Source organism: Dipodomys merriami, unplaced genomic scaffold, assembly GCF_024711535.1.
Source record: "Dipodomys merriami isolate MVZ:Mamm:240054 unplaced genomic scaffold, mDipMer1.0.p SCAF_93, whole genome shotgun sequence".
Classification (NCBI taxonomy): Eukaryota; Metazoa; Chordata; class Mammalia; order Rodentia; family Heteromyidae; genus Dipodomys; species Dipodomys merriami.
The window spans coordinates 961,759-978,963 of NW_027206546.1; the positions used below are offsets into that span (position 1 = coordinate 961,759).

Here is a 17,205-nt window from a genome sequence, read left to right on the forward strand (position 1 = left end):
CACACACACACACACACACACACACACACACACACGCATGAACACACACACACACACACACACACACACACACACACACAACCAGCAGGGGTGGTTCATGTTTGTCTTCCTTGCTACTCAGAATGCTGAGGTTTGAGGATCACGTTTCAAAGCCAGCCCATGCTGGAAAGTCTGTGAGGCTCTTAACAACAGTGAACCACCATAAGCCAGAGGTGGAGCTGTGGCTCAAGTATCAGAACAATATCTTTGAGCACAAAAGCTCAGGAACAGAACCTAGGCCCTGAGTTCAAGGCCCAGGTCTTCTACCTCCAAACACACACAGACACAGACACAGACAGACAGTCAGAAAGACAGACAGACAGACACACAAGCACACACACACACACACACACACTCACACACACACACACACACACACACACACACACACACACACACACACACACACACACGGACAGCCCAAGGATTCAGCAGCTCCTGAGAACAGAACCATGAACTCTCTCCATTAGGATCACATCCCACCCTCAAGAAGGTGGCACTACAGACATCAGACCCACTATAGACAAACCAGTAAGCCTCTCACGTATCTGGAATGTCTCATAGTCCACCATGGCAGTTCCTACTGTACACACTACTATGCAGAAAACTTAGCCCCCTCTTTTTTGTAGTTGGTCATTGAAAGACCCCAGACTCCTGGGATACTTTCGTCAATGGGAGGGCACCCCAGAAAACTCAGACTCCAGGCCAGGAGATGCAATAAGCAAGAGGTGTTTATTTGACGTTTGCGCAAACGGACTCTCTGTCCCGAGCAGACAGGGAGCCCCCAGCAGCAGTTACAAGCCTTTTTAAAAGCAAAAATCACAAGATTAACGCATAACACAAAGCATCCCATGATTGGTCCATTTAAAGGTCATCATATATGCCAACAGTCACTTTGCCACGTGGGAAATTTTGTAACACTCTTTGTAAAATGACTGGCCCATGGTTGGTTTAAGGGGGGGTTTACATGGTTACAGGCCTATGATTGGTTGACATTTGGATTAGCTTGTGGTCTTGCCAGGTGGTCGTTAAATCAAGGTCCTGTCTGGGGAATTTCTAAATGGGAACTGAGGAACACATACTGTCTGTTCTTTATCTACGACCACTGACCTTGTCCTGGGGCCGGCATCTGGTCCCTGAAACTTCTTTACTCATTTTTGGGAAGGGAAGGGTCAGTGCCAGTGTAAACAAGTTTACAGAAGCAGAATCAGCAGTTAGCAAATTAGCAAATGCTAAAATGGACGCAGCCCTATTTTTTCTAATTCTTCAGTCATGAGGATTGAACTCGGCCAGGGCGCTGTCCCTCATCTCTTCAGCTGAAGGTGAGTGCTCTCCCACTTGAGCCACAGAGCCAATTCCTGTTCTCTGGTGGTCCATTGGACATCAGTTCTCACAGACTTTTCTGCCCATGATAGCCTGGAACTATGTTTTCACATCTCAGACATCTGTGTAGCGAGGATGTGAGTTGTGAGGCATCAGCGGCTTCTGGCTTCAGCCACCTTCACATACCCAGAGGAAACCCATCCTGGTCAGGCCACAAAATTCTTGCAATCCTTGACTTCAGACTTTGTCACCCAACATCCAAATCTATCCTTCAATGGAGAGAATACAGACACAACAATCCCACCCCTAAAACCATTCGCCCACTCCCTGCCTGTCACAGGCCATGACTTCTTGAAGCTGTGGCTTCAAACTGGGGCAAACTTGGGGAGTTCTTAGAAATGTTTGTATAGTGAAGCCTGCACCTTGTCTCTCAACCAAAACACCCCCCCTCCTCTTCCCCCCCACCCGGCCACACTTCCACCATCCTTTGCAGTTGTGGAGCTTGAACTCTGAGTATGGGTGCTGTCCCTGAGCTCTTCAGCTCAAGGCAAACAATCTATTACTTGAGCCACAGCACCCCTTCAGGTTTTCTGGGTGGTTCATTGGAGATAAGAGTCTCAGGATCTTTCCTGCTGAGGATAGCTTTGAACTGTGATCCTCAGCTCTCAGCTCCTGAGTACCTGAGATGACAGCCATGAGCTACTGGCACCCGGCCAAAGATACTTTTCCATTCCTTTCACCCTGTCCCCTCAGGTAATTGAGATCTAAGGATTACAGTTGAATGCCACCCGTGGCAGCAAAGTCCATGAGAACACTTTTCCTACAATTAAACACCCAAAAAGTTGGAAGTGGAGCTGTGGCTCAAATGGTAGAGTGCTAGCTTTGAGCATCAAAGACAAGGGATAAGACCCAGGCCTAGCTTCAAGATTTTTCTAGCAAAGACTCACCCAAGAAAGTGAAACAGGTGGGCACACAGGAGCTCAAAGCTCACACATAATACTCAAGACTTCCAGAACTGACCCCATTCTCTGATTCTCTAGATTCTATGTCTTACACAGTGGCAGTCTTATATGGGACTGACCATGCACCAAGTTATGATATTAAAGTACAATCTCATACTGAGGATCCCCTGACCTTATCAAGGACTCAGGATCTCTCATTGTCCTGCCTTGACACTGGGCAGCAAGGTGAGTCCTAGTTATCCAACCACAGGATGTGGGAATGGAAGGATTTCTCGGCCAAGGGACTGGAGGGATCTAGGTCCCTCTCTCTAAGGAAAAAGGAGAAAAGGGCTGATCCATCCCAAGAAAGTTCGTGGGTTTTGAGTATCCTCAAAGCAACAACACTGCTCCGAGCCCAGTTCCTCTTGTTTTCCCACCAGCCTCCCCATGCTTGCCCCACCTTCAGTCAGCCCTCTCTGAATCCCAGATCTGCCAGGTAGACTAAAGGCTGAGCCAGCAAAGAGACCCACATCTGCCTCTGAGAATGGCAGTCACGTGGTCCTAGCACCCCCTAGAGGAAGTCCCGCGTCCCAACTCCCACCTCATTCCCTGGCTGTCCTCTGCTTTGTCTCTGGTGGAGGAATGAAAACCGGGGGTGTCATCTTCAGATTCAGCCATTGAAAGTCCCAGTCCCCAAAGATGTACTGCACAGGCATCCTGCAGTGGACAACAGCCAGGCAGTCAATAGTGAACCCAAGGAGGCAGGCTCTTAATAGAAGTGTGGCTGGGTCAAGCACTCTATAACTTGTGATCTGTGTTGTCAGGCAAGGTCATGGCTCCAATGTCCTGACATACCTGACCTACGATCGTCCTCCCCCTTCATCTTCCTGCTTATCCCTTGCCCTGCCCCTGAAACTCCCTCACCCCAACACCTCCCTAGCCCTTAGACACTTTCTTATTATCTGACTAGAAAATAACTTGCTGGGGCCAGGATGATTGAAACTTGGTGACTCACCGTGAGCCCTGAGGCTGCTTCTCCCCAGCAATTGGTGACCACAGAGCTCCTGGATATCATGAAGTTGCTGAAGGTCAGTGGTTTACTCCTACATACTGGCTTTAGGCTCTGAAATGCTACCCACAGGAATTGTGAATGGATGGCTCTCTCAATCCAGGGACTCAAAACCAAGGCTCGCATGCTCTCTTCTTCCTTCCTTTCCTCTTTTTTCCCCTTCATCCTTCCCTCCACTCTCTCTGATTCCTTTTTTTCTTTTTATTTTTTTATTGTTAAAATTATGTTCAGAGGGGTTATAATTACATGGGCAAGATAATGAGTACATTTCTTTCTTTTTTTATTGTGAGAATACCATACATAGGAGTTACAATTACATGGGCAAGATAACTCGTACATTTATTATCAAACATTGCTGTCATCTACTTGTTTCCCCTTCCCATCCCTTCCCATACTCCTCCACTCCCACACCCAATCCTCCCCCCCCACTCCCAAGCAAAGTTGTTAAATTCGTTTTTTCGACATAATGACTTGTACATCTCATTGTTGCAAAGGTTCCACCTGTATACCTAGTAAAATGATTTGTTTCTTTCCCTCCACAAATTACACCAATATCAAATACAGTGAAATACATAGGGGAGGGACATTCAAAGCAAGATAGAAATCATCTGATAAATATGATAGTAACAATTGCATGAAAGGAAAAAAAAAACAAAAAAAATATTTGAATACTTATCTTGGGGTATATTCCACTAACATCAACTTCTCTGACCTTTTCTGCTTGACTCAGACATATACTAGTTATTGCAAATAAGGGAAACCATGGGACCTATGTTTCTTTGGGACTGGTTTATTTTGCATAATAGAATTTTTTCCAAGTTTTTCCATTTCCTAACAAATGGGGCAATATCATTCTTTCCGATGGAGGCATAGAATTCCATTGTGTATATATACCACATTTTCTTGATCCGTTCAACTACTGAGGGGCAACTGGGTTGCTTCCATATCTTAGCTATAGTAAATAATGCTGCAATAAACATAATTGCGTAGGTAGCTTTAGTGTGGCCTTGTTTGTGATAATTTGGGTAAATGCCCAAAAGTGGGATTGCTGGGTCATAGGGAAGCTCTATGTGGAGTCTTTTGAGGAACCTCCATACTGCTTTCGAAACTGGTTGAACATGTTTACACTCCGACCAACAAAGCAGTAAGGTTCCCTACTGTCCACATCCCCTCCAGCATCTATTGTTATTAGAGTTCTTGACTATATCCATTCTAACTGGGGTGAGGTGGCTAGGGAGGTTGAGCATTTCTTCATGTGTCTATTGGCTAGCCTTCATTTCTCTTCAGATAAGTTTTTCTTTAAGTCTTTAGCCCACTTAATTGTTGGGAAGGTGTTTCTTTGAAGATTTGTTGTTGGGGATTTATTTTTTTTTGAGTTCTAGGCATATTTTAGATATGAGACCCTTGTCTGTTGTATGGCTCGTGAAGAACTTCTCCCAATCCGTGAGCTATCTATCGATCTTGGTAGCTATGTCCTTTGCCATGCAGAAGCTCTGCAATTTCATGCAATCCCATTTGTCCAACTTTTCTTTGATGTGTTGTGTTTCTGGGTCTGTATTAAGAAAATTTCAGCCTGTGCCAAGGAGTCCTAGGGTGTCTCCTATTCAGAACCAACACTGTTTTGTTAATTCTTTTTCTTTTTTGATTCTAATTCATTTAATTCTGATTTAATTTTAATTATTTCTTTCTGTCTAGTAGATTGGGGTTTATCTTGCTTGTCTTTTTCAAGGAGGCTCAGCTGTTCATTAAATTGTTAGTTTCAGATCTCTCCAATTTGTTGATGTAGAAACTCAGAGCTATAAACTTGCCTCTGAGTATTGCCTTTCTGTGTCCCAGAGGAGCTGGTAGTTTGTGTGCTCATTTTTGTTGAATATCATGAACACTTGAATTTCCTTTCTAATATCTTCCATGACCCACTGGTGATACACAGTGAGTTGTTCAGCCTCCATGTGTTACTTTCTTTGTTGGCTTTTGTTGTTTAATTCTAATTTTATTCTCTTGTGGTCTGAGAGAATGCAAGGTATGACTTCAATGTTTCTAAATTTGGACAAGTTTGCTTTCTGGCCTAACATGTGCTCTTTTTTGGAAAATATTCCATGTGCTGGTGAGAAGAATGTGTATTCTGATGCTGCTGGGTGAAATATTCGGTAGATGTCTGTTAAATCTATTTGATCTATACAGTTATTTTTGTCTGCGGTCTCTCTGTTGATTTTTTTGCTGAGTTTATCCATGTAGTGGAGATATTGGTGTGTTTATGTCCCGGACAATTAATGTCTTTGGATCTATTTGAGATTTGATAGAAAGTGTTTCTTGCACAAATTTTGGTGCTCCATTGTTTGGAGAATAGATATTTAGAATTGTAATATTCTCCTGAAGGAGAGATCCCTTAATTAGTGTATAGCGACCTTCTTTACCCCTTCTAACTAATTTTAATTTGAAGTCTATTTTATCTGATATTAGGATTGCAACTCCTGCCTGTTTATGAGGAACTATTTGCTTGGTAGATTTTGTTCCAGCCTTTCACATTCAAAATGTGTTTGTTTTTATGGGCAAGGTGTGACTACTGAAGGCAACAGATAGAAGGATCTTGCTTTTTAATCCAACTAGACAGTATATGTTGCTTAATTGCAGAGTTAAGCCAGTTAATGTTAAGAGATAGGATTAAGAGGTATTTAGGAGTTCCTGCCATTTTATCCACTTTCTTGGGAGTTGCGGCACCTGGGTTCTTCCTATGGTTCTTGAATTCTCAGTTTGGGTGTGGTATCATTGCCTTTACTGTGGTCCTGTTGGTTTTCTATGTTTAGGACATTTTAAGTACCTTTTGTAGGGCTGGTTTGGTGGAGATATATTATTTCCATTTTTCTTTGCTATGGAAGGTTTTTATTTGACCTGAGTTTATGAAGGAGAGTTTAGTTAGGTAAAGTATTCTTGGTTGATAGTTGTTTGTCTTTAGTGCATGCCAGGCTCTTCTTGCTTTGATTGTCTCTGCTGAGAAATCTGAGGTGATTCTAATTGGTTTCCCATTATAGGTGATTTATCTTTTCTCCTTCACTGCATTAAGGATCCTTTTCTTGGTCTGAATTGATTCTTTGCGGATTATAATGTGACGGTAGGATGTCCTGTTCTGGTCTGGTCTATTTGGAGTTCTAAAAGCTTCTTGTATCTGAATGGGCCTATCTTTTTGCACGTTTGGGAAGTTCTCGGCTAGGATCTTGTTAAACAAATTTCCTAGACAATTAACTTCTGTCTCTAGGTGTACCTCTACACCCATTATGCTCACATTAGGCCTTCTGATGGTGTCTTCCAAGTGTTGAAATAGATCTATCTTATTTCTTGGACTTGTCTTGGATGGTATATTCTTTCTCTATAATATCTAGGTTGTCTTAAATCCACGAGTTTTGATCTTCTGCATTGTCTAACATACTGCCAAGACTTTCTACTTTGTTTGTTTTTTCTCTTCTAATTGATTGGCTTTAATGGCTTCAAATTCTTTGTTGTAACTTTGTTTTAGATCTTGTGAGAACTTCTCTACTTCCTTAATTTGATGTTTCGTGTTTATTCTCAAATCAGTTAGTAGATTTGTTATGGTTTCCTTGGACTCTCATTCCTTCTGACTGGCTCCACTGAGCAGCCCCTTCCCGGTCTCCCTGATTTTTTGGGGGGGAGGCATCAGGTCATGGGGCCTGAACTCTGGGCCTGGGTGCTGTCCCTCAGCTCTTCAGCTCAAGGCTAGCACTCTACCACTTGAGCCACAGCGCCTCTTCTGGTTTTTTTCTTTTTGCTTATGTGATGCTAAGGAATTGAACCCAGGACCTCATGCATGCAAGGCAAGCACTCTATCACTGAGCCCCCTTACCAGCCCATGTCTCCCTGATTTCTTTCAGCTCTCTGTTTTTGTATTCCATGAATGCCTCCATTGATATTTATCTATTCTCAGCCCTATCTCTCAGTCCCTGTATTTCTCTTTGATTAGCAACCTCATGTTCATGCATTTCCTGTAGTTCTCATTGTATGTTCTCAGCCTGTTCACACCATTGCTGACTTGCTCTTTGTCTGTTCTCAGCCAGCTCACATAATCGTTATCTATCTCTTTGACTGATCTGAACCTGCTCACACAATTCCTTTATTTCTCTTTGAGTGTTCTCAATCTGCTCAGGAAATTCCTATATCAATCTTTAAGTAGCTTCCTCATGCTCATGAGACTCCTGTACTGATCTTTGGTTTGCCTCCTCTCTCTCCCTATCATGCTCACACTGAGAACTTTGCATGTCTTCACTCTTTTCATTTATACTGTTTACATGCAGTGTTTGTAGAGCTTTTTGGGAACTCTCTTCTGCATTATTCATTATCTCATCTCTCTCCTGATTGTAAAGAGTGGGAGTTGAGATCCCCGGGATTGCCATTTTTCTTGTGTTTCTCCAGCTTGTTCCGCCCATTTGGGATGAGAATAACACCAGTTTTGTGCTAGAACACTATAAAATAGTGTTTGATAGGTAACTATCAAACAAAGTCTGTAGTTGCACAGTCAAAATCTGCAGATACAGTCTTGCTCAAGAGATACAATCTATTGAACATTAAACAACTATGTCTTAATGGCCTAAGAATAGCAAAGGAGAATTTGGCAACCAGAAATTATTGTATTTAGTGAAAATGTGGGGAAAAATAGTATTAGAGGGATGTGGGAAGATGAGGGAGAGTTGAATTAACCATGTCCTCATCTCAAAGAGGGAAATGGATTGGACAGAATGATAGCAGAGAGAGGAAAAAAGGAAAAAAGAAAAAGAAAGAAAAAATAAGGAAAAAGAAGAAAAAGAAAAAAGAGAGAGAAGAAAATAATGGAAAAACAAATATTTACAATTAAAAAGTGAAACCCTTAAAAACTGCAAGTTTGACGGAATAGTATTCAGAGAAGAATGAGGACGGGATGAGAGGAGGGAGGGATAGAAAGGAGACATGAACAAGTAGAAAAATGAAAATGTTTAAAATATTATATGTTTATAAAGTGGTAATACTGCTATTAAAAAATTAAGTCTAAGAGGTTTTGAATTAACAAATTTCTGGATTAAGTGTGTACACAATGGAGGATAAGATCTAATAATCGATGACGGGTATATTTGAGAGTCAGCAGAACAGCAATTAAGTCATGCAGAAAAGAATGACAAAGAAGAAGTGAAAATAATGAGAAAAGAAAGAAAAAGAAAAGGATCAAAAGGTCAATACAGAAAAAAAAGCACACACATATACACCTAAAATAAAATTTATATGAGGAAAAAATAATATAAAACAAAAAGTTTTAAAAATTAAAGTTAAAAAAATTAAAAATAAGGTACAAAAAAAGGTCTATTCTGTATCTCCCTTGTGTCCATAACCAGTCTCTTGGTGGAGTCTCTGGTCTGCTTGTGGTGTTTGGTTTTCCTGCGGCTTGATCGGTTAATTAAGTCAGTTTGTTTGGGCATGCTGAAAAATGCTCTGCTTTTCCCAGGATTTTGTGATCCTCCTCCCAGGCTAGTTCAGTGGGAGAGGGATCTGTTTTGAGTATCGCAGAAGAGGGAGATGGCTGTGCCATGAGGCTAGGTTCTGGGTTGAGTTGAGGCCTTTCAGCAAACAGTAGGTCTTCCTTGAGGGGCTAGCTTCTGAGACATTCTCAGAATCCAGCCTCGAGCCTTTCTCAGGGTTATGTTTACTGAATTTCAATTGATTGTCTAGGCTGCTGTAGTGAGGGGCAGCCTGTGGCTCTGTTTACCCAATGAAGAAAGCCACTCCTGGGGGGAGAATTTCCTCTGCTTGGGGTGGGTGATTATTTCCTGGGAGGGGTTGAGCCTGGTAGGTCTGGGCAGGTTCCTCTGACCTGCTAAATGACTGTCTTGTTTTCTCCCAAGGCCTGAGTTGGAGCTGGCAGCTCATCCAGGCCTTTGTGTGTATCAAGATGGAGATTAGTTTTGAGAAAATTATAATTAAAAGCACTAAGTGCATAGCCTAAAGACACACAGTGAGGAAGGAAATGAGTCAAAGTTTCCAAAAACCTTTCAGCAATACAAAAATGGTAGGTAAAATCTCTCGATTCTCTTATAGTCTCAATTCAATACTCATATTGTCCAATAAATACTAACATAACAATTATGCTCATGGTAATTGCTTTTTGTCACATTTTGTCTTCAACACAGACTGTGTTGGTGACATTGGGTTATCATGCACAAACTGAGATTATAAATTGTGGTCCAAAGAGAGCCAAATTTCTTCTGTTCCACAGTTTTAGTATCCTTTTTAAAAGCACTAAAACTTTTACATACCATCAGTTACTGTCTTGCAAGAATCCGAAAACGAAATAATTTCACATATAATCACTCCAAAATGCTTTAAAAGTAGGAAATGATAAAAGCGGACTTTGTGAAGTAAAGTTTCTTCTACTTTTAAAATTATTCTTAAAGCTATGTGCTGGTTGGTCACTCCTGTAATCCTGTCCACTCGACATATCTACTTAGGAGCTTGACATCTCTGGATAAGTGTTGGAAGCCAATCAGGGCAAAAACAAAAACAAAAAAAAAACCATAAGATTATTTTTCAAAAATTTAAATGAACTAGAAAAGGGCCAGGAATGGAGATGTAGCTAATATATTAGCTGACCAATCTAGAGAGGCAAGGCTTAGCGAGTCCTTGAAGCCCTTAGTTCAAACTCTGTGCACACCAACAATAATGTATGCACACACACAAGCATGCATGTGCACACACACAAACACACACACACACACACACACACACACATTCAAAATATCTTCTGGTCAGTGTACTGCATTCATTTCTTTGTTAACGATATTATATGGGTAAAATAATAGAAATAAACTCTTTCATCTGAGAACATTTTTAAACTTTTTTATTGTAAAAATACTGTACAGAGGGGTTACAGTTACATGAGCAACGTAATGAGTACATTTCCTATCAAGCATTGTTACCTCCCCTTTGTTTTTCCCCCACCATCCCTTCCCTTCCACCTCCACAAGTACACTCCTCACCACTCCCCATCCCAACCCGGCCTAAATTGTAAAGTTCGTTTTTCAACATAGTGTCTTGTGCATCTCATTGTTACAATGGGTCAACCTGTATCCCTATTTAAGCATTTTGCTTTTTCCCTTTCCCTCCCCAAATTAGAGAAGTGTATATACAAGATGCAGGCACAATGACATCAAATACAGTGAAAACAGGAGTTATGTTGTGTGTAAGGACCATATAAAGATTTAAAAAATCACATTGTACGTTATAATTACGTTAGAAACAACAGCAAGAAAGAAAAAAAAAAAACACCCGTGTTCCTATCTTGAAGTTCATTTAGCTTAACATTACCTTATCTAGTCATATGCACATAGTTGTGTTTTTTTTTTTTTTTTTTTTTTTTTTTTACCATTACTGCTTATACCAGACATATATTTACTTAATGCTAATAAGGGATACCATGGGTCCTATGATTCTTTGGATTTGCATTTTTTCCATTTCGTAACAAATTGGGTGATGTCATTCATTCTGATGGATGATAGAATTCCCCCCCACACACACACACCATTTTCTTGATGCATTCATCTCCTGAGGGGCATCGGGGTTTGTTCTATATCTTAGCTATGGTAAATAATGCTGCAATGAACATAGTTGTGCTGGTAGTTTTAGTAACGTCTTGTTTGTGTGGATCATTTCGGTGAATGCCCAAAAGTGGGATTGGTGGGTCATAGGGGAGCTCTATGTGGAATCTTTTTTTTGTGTGTGAAAATATTGTACAGAGGGGTTACAATTACATGGGCAAGATAATGAGTAAATTTCTTATTAAGCATTGTGGCCTCCTTCTTTGTTTCCCCTTCCCATCCCTTCCCATCTTCCTCCTGCCCCCCCATCCAATCTTCCCTGCTCCCCCACCCCCACCAAAGTTGTAAAGTTTATTTTCGAGTTGTACATCTCATTGTTGCAATTGGTCCTCCTGTATCCCTATTTAAACGATTTGTTTTTCTCCTTCCCCTCCACAAATTATAACTACATCAAATACAGTGAAAGCAGGGGTTATTCTGTGGGGGAGGGACATACAAAGCAACAAAGAAATAATCTTATAAATGTGTTAAAATCAATTGCATGAAAAAAAAACATGTGAATACATATATTAGGGTTCATTTACCTGACATCAACTTATCTGAACTTTTCTGCTTGACTCAGACCTATACTAGATACTGCAAATAAGGGAAACCATGGGACCTATGTTTCTTTGGGACTGGTTTATTTTGCATAATAGAATTTTTTCCAAGTTTTTCCATTTCCTAACAAATGGGGCAATATCATTCTTTCCGATGGAGGCATAGAATTCCATTGTGTATATATACCACATTTTCTTGATCCATTCATCTACTGAGGGGCATCTTGGTTGGTTCCATATCTTAGCTATAATAAATAGTGCTGCAATAAAAATATTCGTGCTGGTAGCTGTAGTGTGGTCTTGTTTGTAAACATTTGAGTAAATACACAAAAGTGGGATTGCTGGGTCATAGGGGAGCTCTATGTTGAATCTTTTGAGGAACCTCCATACTACTTTCCAAAGTGGTTGAACAAGTTTACACTCCCACCAAGAATGCAGTAGGGTTCCCTTCTTTCCCCATCCCCTCCAGCATCTGTTGTAAAAATGTGGACCGCCTCACGAATTTGTATGTCATCCTTGCACAGGGCCCATGCTAATCTTCTGCGTATTGTTCCAATTTTAGTGTATGTGCTGCCGAATTGAGCACAGACCATTTTTTATATATAAAGTGTAATTGATTTTCTTAAACTAGATAATTCAACAAAAAGTAAGTTCAAAAGTATTGTCGTGAAATTTTAGAACTATATATTTCTTACATAAGCACACATTTAAGAATAAAGTCAAGATTGATAATGTCAAAAACAAAATAATTCCGTATATTAGTTGTTCAAGAGATGTGTAGCTAGAGGAAATCAGTTATTCTATACAAGTCACCTGTCATAATGAACACTGCAGCAAGTGTTATAGTTTGTTAAAAATTTTAATGTTTTGGGCTGGGAAGGTGGATCAATGGTAGAGCACTTGCCTTGCTTGCATGAGGCCCATGGTTCTATTCCTCAGCACCACATAAGCAGAAAACAAAAGCCGGACATGGTGCTGTTGTGGCTCTAGTGGTAGAGTGCAAGCCTTGAGCTGAAGAGCTGAGGGATAGTACTCAGGCCCAGAGTTCAGGACTCACGACTGGACCTTCCTCCAAAAAATTTAATGTTCTAAATATGTTTAATTTTGGGAATTTGCTTATATATGCCAAAATTAAGACTTTTTGTCAGGTCATAAAACTTTTCCATAAAGTATTTAAGATTTATGGTACCAGACATATACTACTAAGTATGTCCAATTCAGAGTTTATAGAAACGCTACTAATGAGAAGTTGCAAAGTCTTGTGTAAAGAAACAGAGCAAAGAATTAAGACTTTTACTACAAAGCTTCTGTTACAACTTTAGGGCTTCCTTTCTTTATATGTTAGTGAGGAACAAATGATGACATAAGCCATATATAAATTATGAGATGAGAAATAAATAGTAATCTTAGAGGGCAACTTTAAAGACTTCTCATAGCCTATACAATTCATTGAACATCATAATTTTAGCCAGTTTTAAATGTACAGGAATATCAGAAATAGTAAAATCTAATATGTAGTACACTTGAAATACTGGAAACACTGGTATTTGGTTTTTTATTTTATTAATCATTAATATTTAATTATTGCTTTTCTTTATTTGTAGCATTGTTTTCTTGTTATAATATAATACAAATTTTTGTAAGTCGTCATTACGAGGTACTTTGAGAATGTTACTAGGATGGCCAAACTATTTTTTACAGGTGCATGTGAATTTACAAATTTACAAAATTAACGCAATATTGATTAAAAATTTTCTCAAGTAGAGTCTGAATCAGGAGTGTTGATAAATGTCCACACCGAAAATCTTAGCCCTAGGCTGAATCAGTGGTATTACAGAGTTGAGGCCACAAAAGTGACTAATGTGTTTTGGTTAGTTTTTTGTTTTTGATTTTGTTGGTTGGGGGGCTTGAACTCTGGGTCCTGGATCCTGTCCCTCAGCTCTTCAGCTCAAGGTTAGTGCTACCACTTGAGCCACAGCACCACTTCTGTCTTTTTCTCCTTATGTGATGCTGAGGAATCAAACCAAGGACCTCATGCATGCAAAGCAAGCACTCTACCCCTGAGCCACTGACCCAGCACCTGAGAGACTGTATTTTAAAACACTCATCTAAACAACATTTGCTTTCTGCTTTGGGTTATATAATGAAATATATGAATAACTTTTTATATTTTTATGTATTGTCATACTTCTAAATTTATACTAACTTCAGCCACTTTGTCCATTTAAAAGTCATGAAATATCTCTGAGTGTTTGCTTCTGTGAAGATTGTTTTTGCATTTATATTTTCTTCTGAGTAATCTTTATTTTTTATCAAAATCACTTTATATTTTATGTTGATGGGTTATCATATATCAAATATCTTCAAATGTACCTGTAGAGTCTAAAGATTTCAGTATGAATATTCTCATACAGCTCTTGTTCATCTGTTATGCACTTTAAGAATTATATTTCTCTCTCTCTTTCACTCTCTCTCATTTCCTCTCTTTCGCATTCATGCTCCATGTCTGCTTCTTAGAATATCTGCTGGTCTACTATTATCCTTCAGAATCCACTGGTTTTGTGGGAACATGATAAGGACCATTAGTTCCCCTTGCATTCTTTAAGAGTTATAACAGTGCAGTGAAATTATTCTTTGCCATTCTAAATGGCAAAACAACAGATCTAGGAATTCCGTTTCACTTTTAGTACTATTATAAATTTTATCTCATAGGAATCATTGGAACAGATAAGATACTTTAACCTGTGACCTAAAAGTTCTTTTTCTTTTACAAACATCCTTTTTCTTTTATTATCAGTAAGTAACAAAAACAAAGCTATCCTATGGAAAGTAGGCTGAAGTTGTTCACAGGGATGAAAAATAAGGTAATGGGGGAAGTGAGCACAGATGCTCAGAGCAGTTTATCATGTACATTTTGTGAGAATGACAATGTGATGTAAACTGTAGATTAAATCAATCACTGAACACCTGATATATATATATATATATATATTTGTATATGTACATTTATTTATGTATGCATATATGTGTGCAATTGTCCTTATATATGTATACATGTATGTTATACACACAAATACACACATAGATATACACATGTATACATGCACACATGAGAAAGACACATAGATACAGTCAACACAAATTTCAGTACCTGTTGAATATGCATTAGACGAAATGCTTGGAACCAAATAGGTTGACAATGTAATTGTCTCTAAGACTTCTTTTAACCCTCCTCCTATCTCTTAAAACTGGTAGGTTTTGACAGATTCGACTTGAAAAATGCAGTACATGTGACAGCAAATCACTCAGAAATCTCAGTAAGTAAAGTTCATATGGTGTCTCCTTGCTCCCCATGGAATGCTTGCTCTTGTAGACACTCTCAACAACCAAAGTAGCAGGAGAATACCCTGGTAAAGAATAAAGTTTTAAGGCTTTAAATGATATCCTTCCTTGAGCTCTTTTCCAACAGCCAACATCAATTCCTAAGCAGATGAATGAGTTCTCAGAAGACTGGAGATCAGGTCAACATTCAACCAACCCATGTGAAAAGTTCTATGAGAGAAATGTTGACTGAGGTTTTGCTGATTTCCTGGCCAAGAAAAAAAGAAAGTTTTTTAATTTATTAAAAATTCAGAATAATTGGTAACTAGTCAATAAATGTGTAGAATACAATTATACTACCTGATGGATAAAATGGTAGAAACTCCCAAATACCTCTCAGTCCTATCTCTCAACATTAACGGACTTAACTCTTCAATTAAGCAACGTAGACTGTCTAGTTGGCTTAAAAAGCAAGATCCTTCTATCTGCTCCATTCAGGAGTCACATCTTCCCATAAAAACAAACACATTTTGAATGTGAAAGGCTGGAACAAAATCTACGAAGCAAATGGGCCTAATAAACAGGCGGGAGTTGCAATCCTAATATCATATGAAATTGACTTCAAATTACAATTAGTGAGAAGAGATAAAGCAGATCGCTACATACTAATTAAGGTATCTCTCTTCAGGAGGATATTACAATCTAAATATCTATTCGCTAAAAAACTGAACACCCAAATTCAACCAAGGAACACTACTTTCCCTCAAATCCCACATAGATCCAAAGACATTAATTGTTGGGGACTTTAACATACCACTTTCCTCACTAGATAGATCAACTTGGCAAAACCTCAACAGAGAAACCGCAAATCTAAACAACTGCATGGATCAACTAGATTTAACAGACATCTACTGAATATTTCACCCAGCAGCATCAGAACACACGTTCTTCTCAGCAACAATGGAATATTTTCTAAAATAGACCACATTTTAGGTGGCAAACTTGTGCAAATTTAAAAACATTGAAGTTATGCCTTGCATTCTCTCAGACCACAAGGGAATAAAATTAAAACTCAACAGAAAAAGTCACCAAAGAAATTCCTGTAACACATGGAGGCTGAACAACACACTGATGAACCATTAGTGTGTCAGGGAAGAGAATAGAAAGGAAATTTAATGTTCATGATATTCAACAGAAATGAGCACACAAATTACCAGCTCATCTGGGACACAGCAAAGGCACTACTTAGGGGCAAGTTTATAGGTTTGAGTTCCTACATCAACAAATTGGAGAGATCTGAAACCAACAATATAATGAGACAGCTGAGCCTCCTTGAAAAAGAGCAGCAAGATAAACCCCAATCCATTAGACGGAAAGAAATAATTAAACTTAAATCAGAATTAAATGAATTAGAATCCAAAAACAACCACAGAAAGAATCAACAAAACAAAGATTTGGTTCTTCGAAAAAATTAACAAAATTGACAGACCCTTAGCAAATCTTATCAGGAAAAGAAGAGAACACACCCAAATAAATAAACTCAGAGATGAGAATGGAAACATCACAACAGAAACAACCAAGATTCAGAACATTATAAGGGAATAATTCTCAAAACTTTATGCTAAGAAGTTCGAGAACTTGGCAGAAATGGACCTTTTCCTAGTAAATATTGACATGCCATAATTAAACCAAGATGAGTTAAACCATCTTATGAGCCCTAAATCAAGCATTGAAATAGAAACAGCAATAAGAGACCTCCCATCTAAGAAAAGCCCAGGAGCAGATGGTTTTACATTGCAACAATGAGATGTACAACACATTATGACAAAAAACGATCTTTAAAACTTTGGTGGTGGTGGTGGGAGATGGGAAGGGATGGCAAAGGGAAACAAAGGAGGAGACAACAATGCTTCATAAGCAATGTACTCATTACTTTGCTCATGTAATTGTAATTTCTCTGTATGTTATTTTCACAATTAAATAAAAATTGACATAACGTTTTGTACATCTCATTGTTGTAATAGGTCCACATGTAACCCTATTTAAAACTATTTTCCCTTCCCCTCCACTAATTATATCAACATCAAATACAGTGAAAGCAGGGCTTACACCCTGGGAGAGGTACATACAAAGCAATAAAGATATCCTCTTATAAATATGTTGGAAACAATCTCAAGAAAGAAAAAAAAAACATTTGAATGCTTATCTTGGAGTTCATTTTGCCTAACATCAACTTGTAGGGGGGGTGTGGGGTTGGGGGGGTGGCGAGGGGAAGGGATGATTTTGGGAAACAAAGGAGGAGGCAACAATGCTTGATAAGAAATGTTCTCACCATCTTGCCCGTG

The 17,205-nt window shown here is 39.1% G+C and overlaps 1 non-coding gene across 1 annotated transcript; it reads right to left on the bottom strand.

Annotated features, from left to right (window-relative positions):
* Positions 1-12,018: 12,018 nt before the first annotated feature.
* LOC138821727 (U6 spliceosomal RNA) lies at positions 12,019-12,125 on the bottom strand. Its single transcript, XR_011370197.1, has one exon. It is a non-coding gene; the product is annotated as a U6 spliceosomal RNA (small nuclear RNA).
* Positions 12,126-17,205: the final 5,080 nt, after the last annotated feature.